Below are 16,508 nucleotides of genomic sequence, written 5' to 3'. Positions count from 1 at the left end.
CTACTTCTTACATGTTGAACACAAATACCTGTACTTTCTACTTCTTACATGTTGACTCAATACCTGTACTTTCTACTCTTCTTACATGTTGAACCCAAATACCTGTACTTTATACTTCTTACATGTGAACTCAAATACCTGTACTTTCTACTTCTTACATGTGAACTCAAATACCTGTACTTTCTACTTCTTACATGTTGAACACAAATACCTGTACTTTCTACTTCTTACATGTTAACACAAATACCTGTACTTTCTACTTCTTACATGTTGAACTCAAATACCTGTACTTTCTACTTCTTACATGTTGAACTCAAATACCTGTACTTTCTACTTCTCACATGTTGAACCAAATACCTGTACTTTACTTCTTACATGTTGAACTCAAATACCTGTACTTTCTACTTTCACATGTTGAACTCAAATACCTGTACTTTCTACTTCTCACATGTTGAACTCAAATACCTGTACTTGCTACTACTTCTTACATGTTGAACTCAAATACCTGTACTTTCTACTTCTCACATGTTGAACTCAATACCTGTACTTTCTACTTCTCTTCATTTTCCAAACAGCTGGTTCCTTTAGTCTGAATGTGTGTTTGATGCGTGATCATTATTCTTTAGAGTCATTGCGTGCCTATTGATTTGAACACGATCCGTGTATCCATCATTTCCTGGTCTTCTCTAAAGAAGAGGGACCAATGGAAACGTTGTCATGTTGCCGTTGTTCAGCATGGAAACATTCATTAGCTAAGAATGACATTATTGTTCTATTAATATAAAGGGAGGTCAGGTACTCTTTAAAGCAGCTGCTAGTTATGGGTACTTTTTACTGAAGTACATTTCAAAGCTCTTTACTTTCACTTGAGTAAAGAAGTTTAGTCAGTACTTCTACTTTTACCAGAGTATTTTTAAACACTAGTATCTGTACTTCTACTTGAGTAAAAGATGTGTGTACTTTTGCCATCTGTGTGTGAGGGTAACCTCCGAATCAGAGAGGTAATACCCCGGGGGGTGAGCTCACATCGAGGTGAAACGTGAACCCTGTCATGCACGTGTCGCTGACCTTTGACCCCTGCTCTCAGATTCCTCTCTGTGACCTCTTTGTGCGCATTGTTGATATTTTGCCGGTGTATTCGCAGACTTGTTAAAAAAAAACATCTCGTTCCATGGGTTTGCTCTCCTGCGGTCAGCATGGGGCTGTATATTTAGCATTGTGTCTCTTTTGGTTGTACAGTTACACAGATCCACACCCAGTGATCACATTGCAGGTCATTTAGCTGATGCTTCCAAAGCGTTTTAAATACACTATATATCAATACCACGGTCCAACAGGAGCAATTTTGGGGTTCAGTATCTTGCCTAAGGACACTTTAAAGAGTCCTCTCCTGCTGATGTTCAGGTGTATATCAGTATGTAGTGTCTCTACTTTAAAGAGTCCTCTCCTGCTGATGTTCAGGTGTATATCAGTATGTAGTGTCTCTACTTTAAAGAGTCCTCTCCTGCTGATGTTCAGGTGTATATCAGTATGTAGTGTCTCTACTTTAAAGAGTCCTCTCCTGCTGATGTTCAGGTGTATATCAGTATGTAGTGTCTCTACTTTAAAGAGTCCTCTCCTGCTGATGTTCAGGTGTATATCAGTATGTAGTGTCTCTACTTTAAAGAGTCCTCTCCTGCTGATGTTCAGGTGTATATCAGTATGTAGTGTCTCTACTTTAAAGAGTCTTCTCCTGCTGATGTTCAGGTGTATATCAGTATGTAGTGTCTCTACTTTAAAGAGTCCTCTCCTGCTGATGTTCAGGTGTATATCAGTATGTAGTGTCTCTACTTTAAAGAGTCCTCTCCTGCTGATGTTTAGGTGTATATCAGTATGTAGTGTCTCTACTTTAAAGAGTCCTCTCCTGCTGATGTTCAGGTGTATATCAGTATGTAGTGTCTCTACTTTAAAGAGTCCTCTCCTGCTGATGTTCAGGTGTATATCAGTATGTAGTGTCTCTACTTTAAAGAGTCCTCTCCTGCTGATGTTCAGGTGTATATCAGTATGTAGTGTCTCTACTTTAAAGAGTCCTCTCCTGCTGATGTTCAGGTGTATATCAGTATGTAGTGTCTCTACTTTAAAGAGTCCTCTCCTGCTGATGTTCAGGTGTATATCAGTGTGTAGTGTCTCTACTTTAAAGAGTCCTCTCCTGCTGATGTGCAGGTGTATATCAGTGTGTAGTGTCTCTACTTTAAAGAGTCCTCTCCTGCTGATGTTCAGGTGTATATCAGTATGTAGTGTCTCTACTTTAAAGAGTCCTCTCCTGCTGATGTTCAGGTGTATATCAGTATGTAGTGTCTCTACTTTAAAGAGTCTTCTCCTGCTGATGTTCAGGTGTATATCAGTATGTAGTGTCTCTACTTTAAAGAGTTCTCTCCTGCTGATGTTCAGGTGTATATCAGTATGTAGTGTCTCTACTTTAAAGAGTCCTCTCCTGCTGATGTTCAGGTGTATATCAGTATGTAGTGTCTCTACTTTAAAGAGTCCTCTCCTGCTGATGTTCAGGTGTATATCAGTATGTAGTGTCTCTACTTTAAAGAGTCCTCCCCTGCTGATGTTCAGGTGTATATCAGTATGTAGTGTCTCTACTTTAAAGAGTCCTCTCCCGCTGATGTTCAGGTGTATATCAGTATGCAGTGTCTCTACTTTAAAGAGTCCTCTCCCGCTGATGTTCAGGTAGGTGTATATCAGTATGTAGTGTCTCTACTTTAAAGAGTCCTCTCCTGCTGATGTTCAGGTGTATATCAGTATGTAGTGTCTCTACTTTAAAGAGTCCTCTCCTGCTGATGTTCAGGTGTATATCAGTATGTAGTGTTTCTACTTTAAAGAGTCCTCTCCTGCTGATGTTCAGGTGTATATCAGTATGCAGTGTCTCTACTTTAAAGAGTCCTCTCCTGCTGATGTTCAGGTGTATATCAGTATGTAGTGTCTCTACTTTAAAGAGTCCTCTCCTGCTGATGTTCAGATGTATATCAGTATGTAGTGTCTCTACTTTAAAGAGTCCTCTCCTGCTGATGTTCAGGTGTATATCAGTATGTAGTATCTCTACTTTAAAGAGTCCTTCCCTGCTGATGTTCAGGTGTATATCAGTATGTAGTGTCTCTACTTTAAAGAGTCCTCTCCCGCTGATGTTCAGGTGTATATCAGTATGCAGTGTCTCTACTTTAAAGAGTCCTCTCCTGCTGATGTTCAGGTGTATATCAGTATGTAGTGTCTCTACTTTAAAGAGTCCTCTCCTGCTGATGTTCAGGTGTATATCAGTATGCAGTGTCTCTACTTTAAAGAGTCTTCTCCTGCTGATGTTCAGGTGTATATCAGTATGTAGTGTCTCTACTTTAAAGAGTCCTCTCCTGCTGATGTTCAGGTGTATATCAGTATGTAGTGTCTCTACTTTAAAGAGTCCTCTCCTGCTGATGTTCAGGTGTATATCAGTATGTAGTGTCTCTACTTTAAAGAGTCCTCTCCTGCTGATGTTCAGGTGTATATCAGTATGCAGTGTCTCTACTTTAAAGAGTCTTCTCCTGCAACACCAGGGTTTATGAAATGTGATGTTTTGGCAACAAACGGCCTCATTTATCCCAACGACACGAACAGTGATGCAGTCAGAGTTATTTAAGTGAACACACACAAACACACACACACACACACACACACACACACACACACACACACACACACACACACACACACACACACACACACACACACACAGCCGTTTGAGAGCAGGGATATTCTCAGACTTTATGTGGAGAGTCCGTCAGGGAGGAGCTGTAATTAAGGCTGAGCATTGCAATCGTTGAAGCCATTTTTGGTCCTCAATTATAAGTCATCAAAAGCTTTTGAAAATGGGTTGTAACGTTGGACTGCTCTCAGAAAAAGGGCCGGTCACTTCTCTAAGACTTCTGCATTTGGAAAATACATTTCACTGTCCCAGTTCTCAACATCTGTACACACTTTCCACCTATTCTCTAGCTTATATAATGAATCGTAGTTTCATTCCTTCCCCTTGATTCATCTGTTCATTTATGAATCATGTCCTTTTTTTATGCTGAGTGGACATTTATGTTGTTGTAGTTCCTTGAAAACTCTTCATGTGCATTCACACAAATCTGCAGGTCTGTCTGAATAACTGAATGTGCAGCAACGGCCTGTAAAGAAAGCATTTGATGGACTTAACGACTTGTGCTCGGCACCTAGTTAGGATGCCACCTGGGCGCCTCCCTAGGGAGGTGTTCCAGGCACGTCCAGCTGGGAAGAGACCAAGGGGTAGACCTAGGACCAGGTGGAAGGATTATATCTCTTCGCTGGCCTGGGAGCGCCTTGGGACCCCCCAGTCAGAGCTGGTTGATGTCGCCAGGGAAAAGAACGTTTGCGGGTCTCTGCTGGAACTGCTACCCCCGAGACCCGACCACGGATAAGCGGGAGAAGATGGATGGAACGACTTGTGCTCTTACACTAAAGTAATTAGCGCAAACTTAATCCGCCATTTTGGATCAATCTGCTAATTTACTAGAACAACGGATTGATTCTTTGGTCTAAAAAAAATTCAGAAGTTAGTGAAAACGTTTCTAAAGAGGACGTCTTTAAATTGTCATTCCTTAACCCAAAGATATTAACGTAAATGTGATATAAAACAGGGAAAAACATCAAATCTCCATATTTACTGACATGTTTGCATGAGAAATGTGTTTACAATAAGTCGATTATCAAGAGTTGGTGTCCGTGATCGACTTTTGCTGCTCTAATATCATGATTTATCATTTTTCTGACATATTAATTAAACAAATCGATTCAAAGTCAAGTATAATTGCAGAATATTTGATAACAGCATTAATAGTTATATAACAGTAAGAGAAGAGAAAGCATATAATGAGCTAGAGTTCCTTATTGTATTATTTTTTACATTTTAATTAGTGGTCAAAGTTGTGCAAACAGTGCTATTTCCCTCTCAGTCTTTGAGGGTCATGAATGTAAAGGAAAATAAGTCCAAACTTCTCAAACTGACGGATGGCGGAGAGCATTTGTATGGTTTCATATCAATGTATACAGTGTTTCCCACAGATCTGAAATATACTTGGGCGGGTGGTGGCAGCGGGCGGGCAGGGGGGGGGGGGGGGGGGGGGGGGGGGGGGGGGGGGGGGGGGGGGGGGGCGGGGGGTGCGCAAAAAAACAAAAAAAAAAAGTTTCATTTTGTATAATCATTTTGTATAATCATTTTGCGTAAAGATGGCACTCAAGGGCACACTAGTGGTGGTGTTCCTGGCGGGATTTGAACTCACAGCCTTCCGATCTTCAGCCCACCTCACTATCCATTAGATCAATCACTACCCTCTCAAATGGAAATATGTGTTTACATAAATGGTGACCACACCGTTTGAGACCCACTGAGAACTTAAACTAAGTTAACTATCTAAACACTCAGAGAGTCCTTTACCTCACCTGAGCTGAGGTTATCCCGAGCTTGAATGACACACAGAGACCAATCAAGGGCTTTGATTTATGATCTCTATGACAGTGGCCATGTTGGCAGGCCACCATGCACCATGTGTGAGGCAGGCCACTTAACGAGGCGAGATCAGAGCAAGGGAGCGAGGGATCATTGTCCACAAATTAATCGATCGCAGATGGCGTCGTGGTCACGGACGAATAAAAAAAAAAAATACAAAAAAAAATTATAAAAAAAAAAAAAATAAAAAAAAATGGGTCGCGAAATATACTTGGGCGGCCGTTAATATACCTGGGCGGCCCGCCCAAGTATAGTCTATGTGTGGGAAACCCTGGTATATCTACCCTTAATAGAATCATTCCTCTCTAGTTGCACGTCTTTTCTTCTTTTAGGGCAGATTTCCTTTCCGTTATTCTCCTTTTCCATCTTGGAAGTAGATTACAAGCCGCATGTTTTCCTCTCTTTAGTCCAGTGGTTCTCAAAGTAGGGGGCGCCCCCCCCCCCCAGGGGGGCGCAGAGGCATGACAGGGGGGGCGCGAGAGACCAGGAGGAAAAATGGTTATTAAAAAAAAAAAAAAGATTATAAAAAAAAAAAAAATCATATTTTGAAAAATTATTGATTCGAAAATAATATAATACATGAAAAACAGCTATGAAATACTATATGACAGTAAAACAAGAATAAAGTTTAAAAGAGTGATTTATAAAATATCCATAAAGAAATAGTAAATCTGTTTACAATTCTGTTTCATCTGGGTGTTGAGAGATGTATCCATAGATCTCTTCATTTTGCTCTCAAAGTGCACCAGATTGATGCTTTCAACTTCAATATTTAAAAATCTTCCCGGGGGAGCATGCCCCCGGACCCCCCTATGTGAGGTCCACACACCACCTATAAAAATAGCACTTTACCCCTGCTTACACCTATATGCCGAGACTTGATATCGAGCCTTCATTGTAACAGTCGCGGGTACATAGTGTATGTGCGTGGGGATTGTTGCAGTAGAAAATTCCACTGTAGCGACCGGTACATTAATGGGAAACCCTAAATGTTTGAGCACGCTCTATGAAAGGTTAAGCTACCCCACAGCACCCCCAAAAGAAATCTCTGGCGCCGCCACTGAGCCTGACTATTTGTGTTGAGGGGGCCCGACTTTTTTTTTTCTCCAAAGGGGGGGCCTGACCGAAAAAGTTTGAGAACCACTGCTTTAGTCATATTCCCCTCGGAGGTCAAATCCTTCTCTTCCCTCGCTGTAAATCTCCCTCCATAACTCACCTTGACGACTCTTTGCACTATGACAGCGGTTCCCAACCTGTGGGCCGCGGCCCACTAGTGGCCCGCGAAGGAATTGCTAGTGGGCCGCCAAATATGTATTTTTTAAACGTTGTACATGCTAAAGACACAAACATGGACATAACAATAACATATAGGAGATGACACACCCATCTCAGACAAAAACTAAACAAAAACAGAAGAAATAAAGACACAGTCAGTGGGATCACTTCAACATTTCACAAAAAAAATTGGATTGACAACCAAAAACTCCCCAAAAACACAACATGGCATATTTATTGTTCCTTTAATCCCACTCTTCGTTAGAGCTAATTATTTCTCATTTCATGGCGTGTTGAGCCACTACTAATCTACTCTTCAAACACCGTCAATTAAGATTACTCCTTGATTGACTTTTAAAAATATGTATTTTAGTCAGAAGAATAGTTGTATTTATTAACTGTGTGCGGTCTTCAACTAAAAGCCCAAATAAAATATCAAAGGGTGTAAATATAAATTCAATATTTGCCGCCAAATAATTTGCAAAACATTATGATTTGTGTGGAAACATTTTCATTATTATGATTTTTTTTATTTGAACCTCTTTTCCTTTTTCTTTCTTGATCCTCCTTAGCAACGGTCATTACAGTCCTTAGCAACGGTCATTACAGTCCTCAGCAACGGTCATTACAGTCCTCAGCAACGGTCATTACAGTCCTTAGCAACGGTCATTACAGTCCTTGACAGCGGTCTGTTCTACTGGATTAACAACGTGTCACATGTTCTGAATCGACCAATCAGAACTTTATTTAGCCTCTGTATTGTTTATGATTGAATATGGGCCGCAAACATTTTTTGATTCTTAAGTGGGCCCTGAGTTGAAAAAGGTTGGGAACCGCTGATCTATGGATTCAAACATGTCTTCCCCTTTGTGTCACAATCTCAAAAAGCTTTTATTGTTTTCCACTCGGCTGCGAGATGTTTCTGTAGAGGCTGTTGTGGTTGTGTAATTCCACACTTAATCACCTTCTGGTTAGAAAAGAACAAATATACAAGCTGAAACCAAAGTTGTGTTATTTCATAAAGAGCATTTAACAGAATCTTATTTCCAGCTTGAAGGTCCTGCTCTAGCAAATAGTACCAAGATCTGACCAAGTTACACAGAAAAGCAATGACTTTATGGAAGAGACACAGGAAGAGGATTCATTCAGCTATTATTCACATTGCAATCTTAAGAAAGAAGGGGAAGTATGTCATGTTAATTATTACTTGTTTGTAAAGCACTTTGAGCACCAGGAAAATAGCTATATAAATAACATGTATTATTATTAGTATTATGTTAATTAACAACTAATTGATGGTGATTAAGTGTACCTTAATATAACTGACTTGTTATAAACTCCCATGATAGAGGCGTTCACCCTGAGACATTCCCACAGAGCAGAGGTTTGGCCTCCAGAGACTCACATTGATGAGTTTCTGCACGTTAAAGACCAGCATGCATCACTGTCAGAGGAAGTATGCCTTTGATTGTCGAGAGTGTGTTTTGATGTTGAGATTGTGCAAAACAGATTTGACATGTTTTATTGTCCGTGTCGCCGGGGAGGAATGCGATGTTGTCATTGGTTTGTTATTCCTTTTTCTCTACAGCTGTTGCTCCTTTCTGTTCCTCTTCACGATGTGGAACTCGTGTGCTCACTGGAACATTGTTAAGAAAATATCATTCGCCACCGGCTTGAGCTTCAGTCTCAGGATCCATGTGTTTGTGATCCTCTCCAGAAGGAGTCATCACATACAGAGCATCAGCTAGTTCCTGAACAGTGTCCTTCACATGCTGATATCCAAGAGAGGGAGTTACACAGTCACAAGATGGAGGAGTAGAAAGCAGTATTCAATGTTTACTTCAGATTAGCTCCACGTCAGAAATGAGCATGCTTGATGTCTCTCTCCATAGAGGCTGAATCATCATGTTAATCACATAGCTATTACATGCCTCAAACAGTCCTGATGCTCTTCTAGGTAATCACACATCCTGTCATGTTCACAGCTACAGTTGGGATACCTTTGTTATCAGGTCACTCATGTTGGAGGAGGACTTTGGTTATCCCTCCAGTGTGTGAGAATCCCTTAAAAAACTGCAACTAATCCAGAACGCTGATGCAGAGTCCTGAGCAAAACAGAACAGAGTAGAACAGAGCATTCCTGTTCTGGGAATCTTGGTCCATATGACTTGTGTCATTTTCCTTTTCTCATTTTGTACTAAAGAAAGACTCGCTTTGGAACTTTAGCAAATTCAAGATGCTGAAGGAATGGACGGTTTGGGTTTTGCTCCCACCTCTACCGTGGAGTGCTAGAATGGTCAGTTGATTTCTTTGAAAATCTAAACCTTTCCTTCTAAATATTATATAAACAAGGAATCAACTTTCAATCGTCTCTCATGTACAAAGGACCGGCGCACTGTGAAATAGAAACGTTGCATTTAACCCATTTTAGTTCTACTATCTGTTAGTGGATTATTAAGCATCGTCAAACATGGGAGCACTTTCTTTCACTAAGTTGTCAGGTTCTACCAAGATTTGAACTCGGATCACTGGATTCAAAGTCCAGAGTGCTAACCATTACACCATGGAACCATGTATATGTGAGTTTTAGTGCACTTTATATACGTTAAACTTTGGTTTCTCGCTTTCAGTAGTTTGTAACTGAACCGATAGAGGAAGAGAGAACTGCTGGATAAACTACCTTTGAATTTGATAACTCTAAATGCTGGAAGAAGAAAGAACTGTTTGGGTTTTGTCACCATCTCTTACAGGGAAGTTCTGACATGAATGTTTCCCCTTAAACCCTAAACCTATATCTAAACATATGAGGGGTAACTCTAATGTATCACCATGGAACCATGTGTTCAGGGGTTTAGTGCACTTTATTTTTCAGCTATCAAAAAAAATCAGATCACTGGATTCAAAGTCCAGAGTGCTAACCATTACACCATGGAACCATGTGTTTGTGAGTTTTAGTGCACTGTTTTTCGAGCAAATGCAACTTAAACTACGTTAAACTTTGGTTTCTTTCTTCTAGTAGTTTGTAACTGAACCAATAGATGAAGTGAAAACTGTTTCTGTTTTGTCCAATTTCTTACAGTAAAGTTCTGACATGATGGTTTCTCTTCAAATATATTGGAAATGGGAGATTATATATTGTATATGTTTGAGTTGACTCTGTAAATGATCAGGTTCCACCGAGATTTGAACTCGGATCACTGAATTCAGAGTCCAGAGTGCTAACCATTACACCATGGAACCATGCGTTTCTGAGTTCATGGAGCTTTTTTTATGAGCAAATGCAACTATATCTAGAAGAAAGAACTGTTTGGGTTTTGTCACCATCTCTTACAGGGAAGTTCTCACATGAATGTTTCCCCTTAAACCCTAAACCTACATCTAAACATGTGTGGAGTAACTCTAATTTATCACCATGGAACCATGTGTTCAGGGGTTTAGTGCACTTTATTGTTCAGCTAATGCAACTAAACCTACGTTAAACTTTGGTTTCTTTCTTCTAGTAGTTTGTAACTGAACCAATAGATGAAATGTTAACTGTTTGGGTTTTGTCCAATCTCTTACAGTAAAGTTCTGACATGATAGGTTCTCTTCAAATACATTGGAAATGGAAGATTATATTGAATATGTGTGGGGTATCTCTGTAGATCTTCAGGTTCCACCGAGATTTGAACTCGGATCACTGGATTCAAAGTCCAGAGTGCTAACCATTACACCATGGAACCATACGTTTCTGAGTTCATGGAGATTTTTTTATGAGCGAATGCAACTATATCTACGTTAAACTTTGGTTTCTGACTTTGATGCGGCTTTCACACCAGCGCTTTTTCCATTCTAGCTCTGTTCTAGAGCTTTTCTGGTTCAGCTCCGGTTTCCCTTTTCTGCTCCCGCTTTGTTCACACCACGCAGAGCCGGGGTGGTACTGTGTCATTGCCTCATCGTTTGCGTCATGACGTAACCGTTTAGGTGCCTGCTTCATAAAAGCCAAACCGTGCGGAAATCCCTCACATCGACAACAACAACAATGGCCGATTGTAGTGAAGCGCTGTTTGCTTTGGTTATGCTCTGACGAAACGAAATGGAAGGCATGGGACGACTTTACAAGGAACGACTTTACAAGGGACGACTTTACAAGGGACGACTTTACAAGGGATGACTTTACTTTACTTTACAAACATCACATATGAAATTCAAGACTTCTTTGCGGTCTTCAGGAGGTTGATCCTGCCCGTGCCCCCGCCTCGACGTAAGAGAGACGTAAGCGGCGCCGCCTCTTAGCTCCGGGATCTTGCTTGCTAGACCGACCATTTTTCGGAGCTGGAAACGAACCGGATTCCGGAGCTAAGAGGCGCCGCCGCTGCGGTGTGAAGAGGAAATAACGGTACTTTTCAGGCTCCGAGCCGGCCCTGAAAACCCGTTGGTGTGAAAGGGGCATTAGAGGTTGGTTGAAAGTTCTTGCAACTAAATAGTTTCTTTTGACAGTGATTACGGGGCAATGGGACTCTTTCTACTTTCTTTTTGGACTAGAAAGACTACCTGATGGCATACATAAAGCAACCAGCCAGCACTGTGGGGTTTCTGTCAGTAAATCTTCAGGTTCCACCGAGATTTGAACTCGGATCACTGGATTCAAAGTCCAGAGTGCTAACCATTACACCATGGAACCATGTATATGTGAGTTTTAGTGCACTTTATATACGTTAAACTTTGGTTTCTCGCTTTCAGTAGTTTGTAACTGAACCGATAGAAAAAGAGAGAACTGCTGGATAAACTACCTTTGAATTTGATAACTCTAAATGCTGGAAGAAGAAAGAACTGTTTGGGTTTTGTCACCATCTCTTACAGGGAAGTTCTCACATGAATGTTTCCCTTAAACCCTAAACCTATATCTAAACATGTGTGGGGTAACTCTAATTTATCACCATGGAACCATGTGTTCAGGGGTTTAGTGCACTTTATTTTTCAGCTATCAAAAAAAATCAGATCACTGGATTCAGAGTACAGAGTGCTAACCATTACACCAGGGGTGCCCACACTTTTTGGGCTGGTGAGCTACTTTTGAAATGACCAGCTCACCGAGGTCTACCAACCAAAAATAAAATCCCAAATTGCAAGGGTTGCTCAATAACACGTTTTATTTATACATGGGATAATAGGGCTGCAACAAACGACTAATTTGATAATCGATTAATCTATCGATTAATGAAACGACTAATCGACTATTCAGACTATTACTGTATGCCTTGCACAATTTCTCAAACGCTCTTGTTTAGCCATCAACTTTTAGATTTAGCTTGAGGTTGTTTTAGGCATGTGGAAACTAACAATGAAGACAATAAAGATTAATACTTGATTCAAAAATACATATATTATTAAATTAACAAATTGTTTACAAAATTAACATTGCTTTTTATTTAAATAAAATAAATAATATTTCGCATCAAAAGAAACAACAATGTTTTAACAAATCCTATTAAATAATGTGATGACAGAACTGTAAACAGAATAGCTGAAACTTTAACAAAATAAATAACTCAGTTTCCTCTAATCATTAACCCATGTTTGAATCATGAGTTAACTCCGTGTGTTGCTGCTAGCATACAGAACACCTGACGTGGAAATGTTACTCGTGGACGGGGCTACAGAGCTGCTAGAAAGACAGTGGAACCCGGTGCATTCCTCCGTCTGGATGTGGAGCACTTTTGATAAATGTTTAGACACACTGCTCGTGTTACCGCCCTTACATGCTGAACTCTCTTGGCAAGGAGCATTGTCCACCTCAAGACGGGTAACATTTAACCACACCTTGGAGCGCTTCTCTCCGCCATCTCCTCCGTGTGTTGCTGCATGGAGCAGCCGCGTGTGTGTAAACTGCCCCCCCGCCCCCTCGCACACAGACGGGAGAGAGATCTCGTCTGGATTGGAAAGATTGAAAATACACCGACCATAGACGCATTTGTTTGTCTTTTTGCATGTTAGAAACGAGTTGGCGACACTAAGACTTCGAGATAATGTTTGTGTAGCAATAATACACCTTTCTCAACTCGCTACTTGGAGGGAAGTCGCTGCTATGCCTTGTGAACACTCCGATAATGCCTCTCCACGTTACCTTTCTTTGGCAGAGCGACGCTTGCTTTACAAATAAGGCAAATAACCTTTGAATGTGACATCACAAACAAATATTCTTCCTCCCATTCTGGGTGGAAGTGGTATGTCTTTAGCTTCTTGCTCGGTCCCGCACTCATTTTGTTGTTTCTCTCTTGTTAGTCTCTTTAACTTAATTTGAGTTTTCCCGGCACTTGACTGATTTTGTATCGCTTTGCATTCTGGGTTAACAGACTGGAAAGCGATAGGTCGCTTTTTCTGTCAATCAAGTAAACTCCTGAATTAAGTGGCAGGGAGGCCAAGGGAGGAGGGATCAAAACCTGTTTTGTCTATTTTAACGGAGCTGGATTTTTTTTTTTAAGAATGACTCGCGATCTACCAGCTTTGCCCCCGCGGGCGACCGGTCGCCCGCGGTCGACGTACTGGGCACCTCTGCATTACACCATGGAACCATGAGATTCTGAGTTCATGGAGACTTTTTATGAACAAATGCAACTATATCTACGTTAAACATCGGTTTCTGACTTTTAGAGGTTGGTTGAAAGTTCTTGCAACTAAATAGTTTCTTTTGACAGTGATTACGGGGCAATGGGACTCTTTCTACTTTCTTTTTGGACTAGAAAGACTACCTTATGGCATACATAAATCAACCAGGTAGCACTGTGGGGTTTCTGTCTGTAAATCTTCAGGTTCCACCGAGATTTGAACTCGGATCACTGGATTCAAAGTCCAGAGTGCTAACCATTACACCATGGAACCATGTATTTGTGTGTTTTAGTGCACTTTATATACGTTAAACTTTGGTTTCTCGCTAAAAGCGAGTAGTAGTTTGTAACTGAACCGATAGAGGAAGAGAGAACTGCTGGATAAACTATCTTTGAATTTGATAACTCTAAATGCTGGAAAAAGAAATAACTGTTTGGGTTTTGTCACCATCTCTTACAGGGAAGTTCTGACCTGATGGGTTCCCTTTAAACACATTGGAAATGGGGGATTAGATATTTTATATTGGTGGTTTAACTCTGTAAATGATCAGGTTCCACTGAGATTTGAACTCTGATCACTGGATTCAAAGTCCAGAGTGCTAACCATTACACCATGGAACCATGAGTGTGTGAGTTTTAGTGCACTGTTTTTCGAGCAAATGCAACTTAAACTACGGTTTCTTGCTTTTAGTAGTTGGTTACTGAACCAATAGTGGACGAGACAACTGTTGGGGTTTTGTCACCATCTCTTACGGTGAGGTTCTGACATGATGGTTTCCGTTCAAATACATTGGAAATGGGAGATTATATATTGAATATGTGTGGGTTATCTCTGTAGATCTTCAGGTTCCACCGAGATTTGAACTCAGATCACTGGATTCAAAGTCCAGAGTGCTAACCATTACACCATGGAACCATACGTTTCTGAGTTCATGGCACTTTTTTATGAGCAAATGCAACTATATCTACGTTAAACTTTGGTTTCTGACTTTTAGAGGTTGGTTGAATGTTCTTGCAACTAAATAGTTTCTTTTGACAGTGATTATGGGGCAATGGGACTCGTTCTACTTTCTTTTTGGACTAGAAAGACTACCTCATGGCATACATAAAGCAACCAGGCAGCACTGTGGGGTTTCTGTCAGTAAATCTTCAGGTTCCACCGAGATTTGAACTCGGATCACTGGATTCAAAGTCCAGAGTGCTAACCATTACACCATGGAACCATGTATATGTGAGTTTTAGTGCACTTTATATACGTTAAACTTTGGTTTCTCGCTTTCAGTAGTTTGTAACTGAACCGATAGAGGAAGAGAGAACTGCTGGATAAACTATCTTTGAATTTGATAACTCTAAATGCTGGAAGAAGAAAGAACTGTTTGGGTTTTGTCACCATCTCTTACAGTGACAATCTGACCTGATGGGTTCCCTTTAAACACATTGGAAATGGGGGATTAGATATTTTATATTGGTGGTTTAACTCTGTAAATGATCAGGTTCCACCGAGATTTGAACTCGGATCACTGGATTCAAAGTCCAGAGTGCTAACCATTACACCATGGAACCATGAGTTTCTGAGTTCATGGAGCTTTTTTTATGAGCAAATACAACTATATCTAGAAGAAAGAACTGTTTGGGTTTTGTCACCATCTCTTACAGGGAAGTTCTCACATGAATGTTTCCCCTTAAACCCTAAACCTATATCTAAACATGTGTGGGGTAACTCTAATTTATCACCATGGAACCATGTGTTCAGGGGTTTAGTGCACTTTATTGTTCAGCTAATGCAACTAAACCTACGTTAAACTTTGGTTTCTTTCTTCTAGTAGTTTGTAACTGAACCAATAGATGAAATGTTAACTGTTTGGGTTTTGTCCAATCTCTTACAGTAAAGTTCTGACATGATAGGTTCTCTTCAAATACATTGGAAATGGAAGATTATATTGAATATGTGTGGGGTATCTCTGTAGATCTTCAGGTTCCACCGAGATCTGAACTCGGATCACTGGATTCAAAGTCCAGAGTGCTAACCATTACACCATGGAACCATACGTTTCTGAGTTCATGGAGATTTTTTTATGAGCGAATGCAACTATATCTACGTTAAACTTTGGTTTCTGACTTTGATGCGGCTTTCACACCAGCGCTTTTTCCATTCTAGCTCTGTTCTAGAGCTTTTCTGGTTCAGCTCCGGTTTCCTTTTTCTGCTCCCGCTTTGTTCACACCACGCAGAGCCGGGGTGGTACTGCGTCATTGCCTCATTGTTTGCATCATGACGTAACCGTTTAGGTACCTGCTTCATAAAAGCCAAACCGTGCGGAAATCCCTCACATCGACAACAACAACAATGGCCGATTGTAGTGAAGCGCTGTTTGCTTTGGTTATGCTCTTACGAAACGAAATGGAAGGCATGGGACGACTTTACAAGGAACGACTTTACAAGGGACGACTTTACTTTACTTTACAAACATCACATACGAAATTCAAGACTTCTTTGCGGTCTTCAGGAGGTTGATCCTGCCCGTGCCCCCGCCTCGACGTAAGAGAGACGTAAGCGGCGCCGCCTCTTAGCTCCGGGATCTTGCTTGCTAGACCGACCATTTTTCGGAGCTGGAAACGAACCGGATTCCGGAGCTAAGAGGCGCCGCCGCTGCGGTGTGAAGAGGAAATAACGGTACTTTTCAGGCTCTAGCTCCGAGCCGGCCCTGAAAACCCGTTGGTGTGAAAGGGGCATTAGAGGTTGGTTGAAAGTTCTAAACTAAATAGTTTCTTTTGACAGTGATTACGGGGCAATGGGACTCTTTCTACTTTCTTTTTGGACTAGAAAGACTACCTGATGGCATACATTAAACCAGCCAGCACTGTGGGGTTTCTGTCAGTAAATCTTCAGGTTCCACCGAGATTTGAACTCGGATCACTGGATTCAAAGTCCAGAGTGCTAACCATTACACCATGGAACCATGTATATGTGAGTTTTAGTGCACTTTATATACGTTAAACTTTGGTTTCTCGCTTTCAGTAGTTTGTAACTGAACCGATAGAGGAAGAGAGAACTGCTGGATAAACTACCTTTGAATTTGATAACTCTAAATGCTGGAAGAAGA

At 40.8% G+C, this 16,508-nt stretch overlaps 11 non-coding genes across 11 annotated transcripts; all 11 read right to left on the bottom strand.

Annotated features, from left to right (window-relative positions):
* Positions 1–9,319: 9,319 nt before the first annotated feature.
* Positions 9,320–9,391, bottom strand: trnaq-uug. The gene has a single exon. It is a non-coding gene; the product is annotated as a tRNA-Gln (tRNA).
* A 597-nt stretch (positions 9,392–9,988) lies between these two features.
* On the bottom strand, positions 9,989–10,060 carry trnaq-cug. The gene has a single exon. It is a non-coding gene; the product is annotated as a tRNA-Gln (tRNA).
* Positions 10,061–10,470: 410 nt separating this feature from the next.
* trnaq-uug lies at positions 10,471–10,542 on the bottom strand. The gene has a single exon. It is a non-coding gene; the product is annotated as a tRNA-Gln (tRNA).
* An 869-nt stretch (positions 10,543–11,411) lies between these two features.
* Positions 11,412–11,483, bottom strand: trnaq-uug. Its single transcript has one exon. It is a non-coding gene; the product is annotated as a tRNA-Gln (tRNA).
* A 2,126-nt stretch (positions 11,484–13,609) lies between these two features.
* On the bottom strand, positions 13,610–13,681 carry trnaq-uug. The gene has a single exon. It is a non-coding gene; the product is annotated as a tRNA-Gln (tRNA).
* A 275-nt stretch (positions 13,682–13,956) lies between these two features.
* trnaq-uug lies at positions 13,957–14,028 on the bottom strand. Its single transcript has one exon. It is a non-coding gene; the product is annotated as a tRNA-Gln (tRNA).
* Positions 14,029–14,251: 223 nt separating this feature from the next.
* Positions 14,252–14,323, bottom strand: trnaq-uug. Its single transcript has one exon. It is a non-coding gene; the product is annotated as a tRNA-Gln (tRNA).
* Positions 14,324–14,558: 235 nt separating this feature from the next.
* On the bottom strand, positions 14,559–14,630 carry trnaq-uug. The gene has a single exon. It is a non-coding gene; the product is annotated as a tRNA-Gln (tRNA).
* A 268-nt stretch (positions 14,631–14,898) lies between these two features.
* Positions 14,899–14,970, bottom strand: trnaq-uug. The gene has a single exon. It is a non-coding gene; the product is annotated as a tRNA-Gln (tRNA).
* Positions 14,971–15,380: 410 nt separating this feature from the next.
* Positions 15,381–15,452, bottom strand: trnaq-uug. The gene has a single exon. It is a non-coding gene; the product is annotated as a tRNA-Gln (tRNA).
* An 840-nt stretch (positions 15,453–16,292) lies between these two features.
* trnaq-uug lies at positions 16,293–16,364 on the bottom strand. Its single transcript has one exon. It is a non-coding gene; the product is annotated as a tRNA-Gln (tRNA).
* Between the last annotated feature and the right edge of the window lie 144 nt (positions 16,365–16,508).

The sequence above is a fragment of the Gymnodraco acuticeps genome, unplaced genomic scaffold, assembly GCF_902827175.1.
Source record: "Gymnodraco acuticeps unplaced genomic scaffold, fGymAcu1.1, whole genome shotgun sequence".
In the NCBI taxonomy this organism is placed as follows: domain Eukaryota; kingdom Metazoa; phylum Chordata; class Actinopteri; order Perciformes; family Bathydraconidae; genus Gymnodraco; species Gymnodraco acuticeps.
The sequence above is the reverse complement of the archived record's forward strand: the minus strand, read 5'-3'. Positions and strand labels throughout refer to the sequence as shown.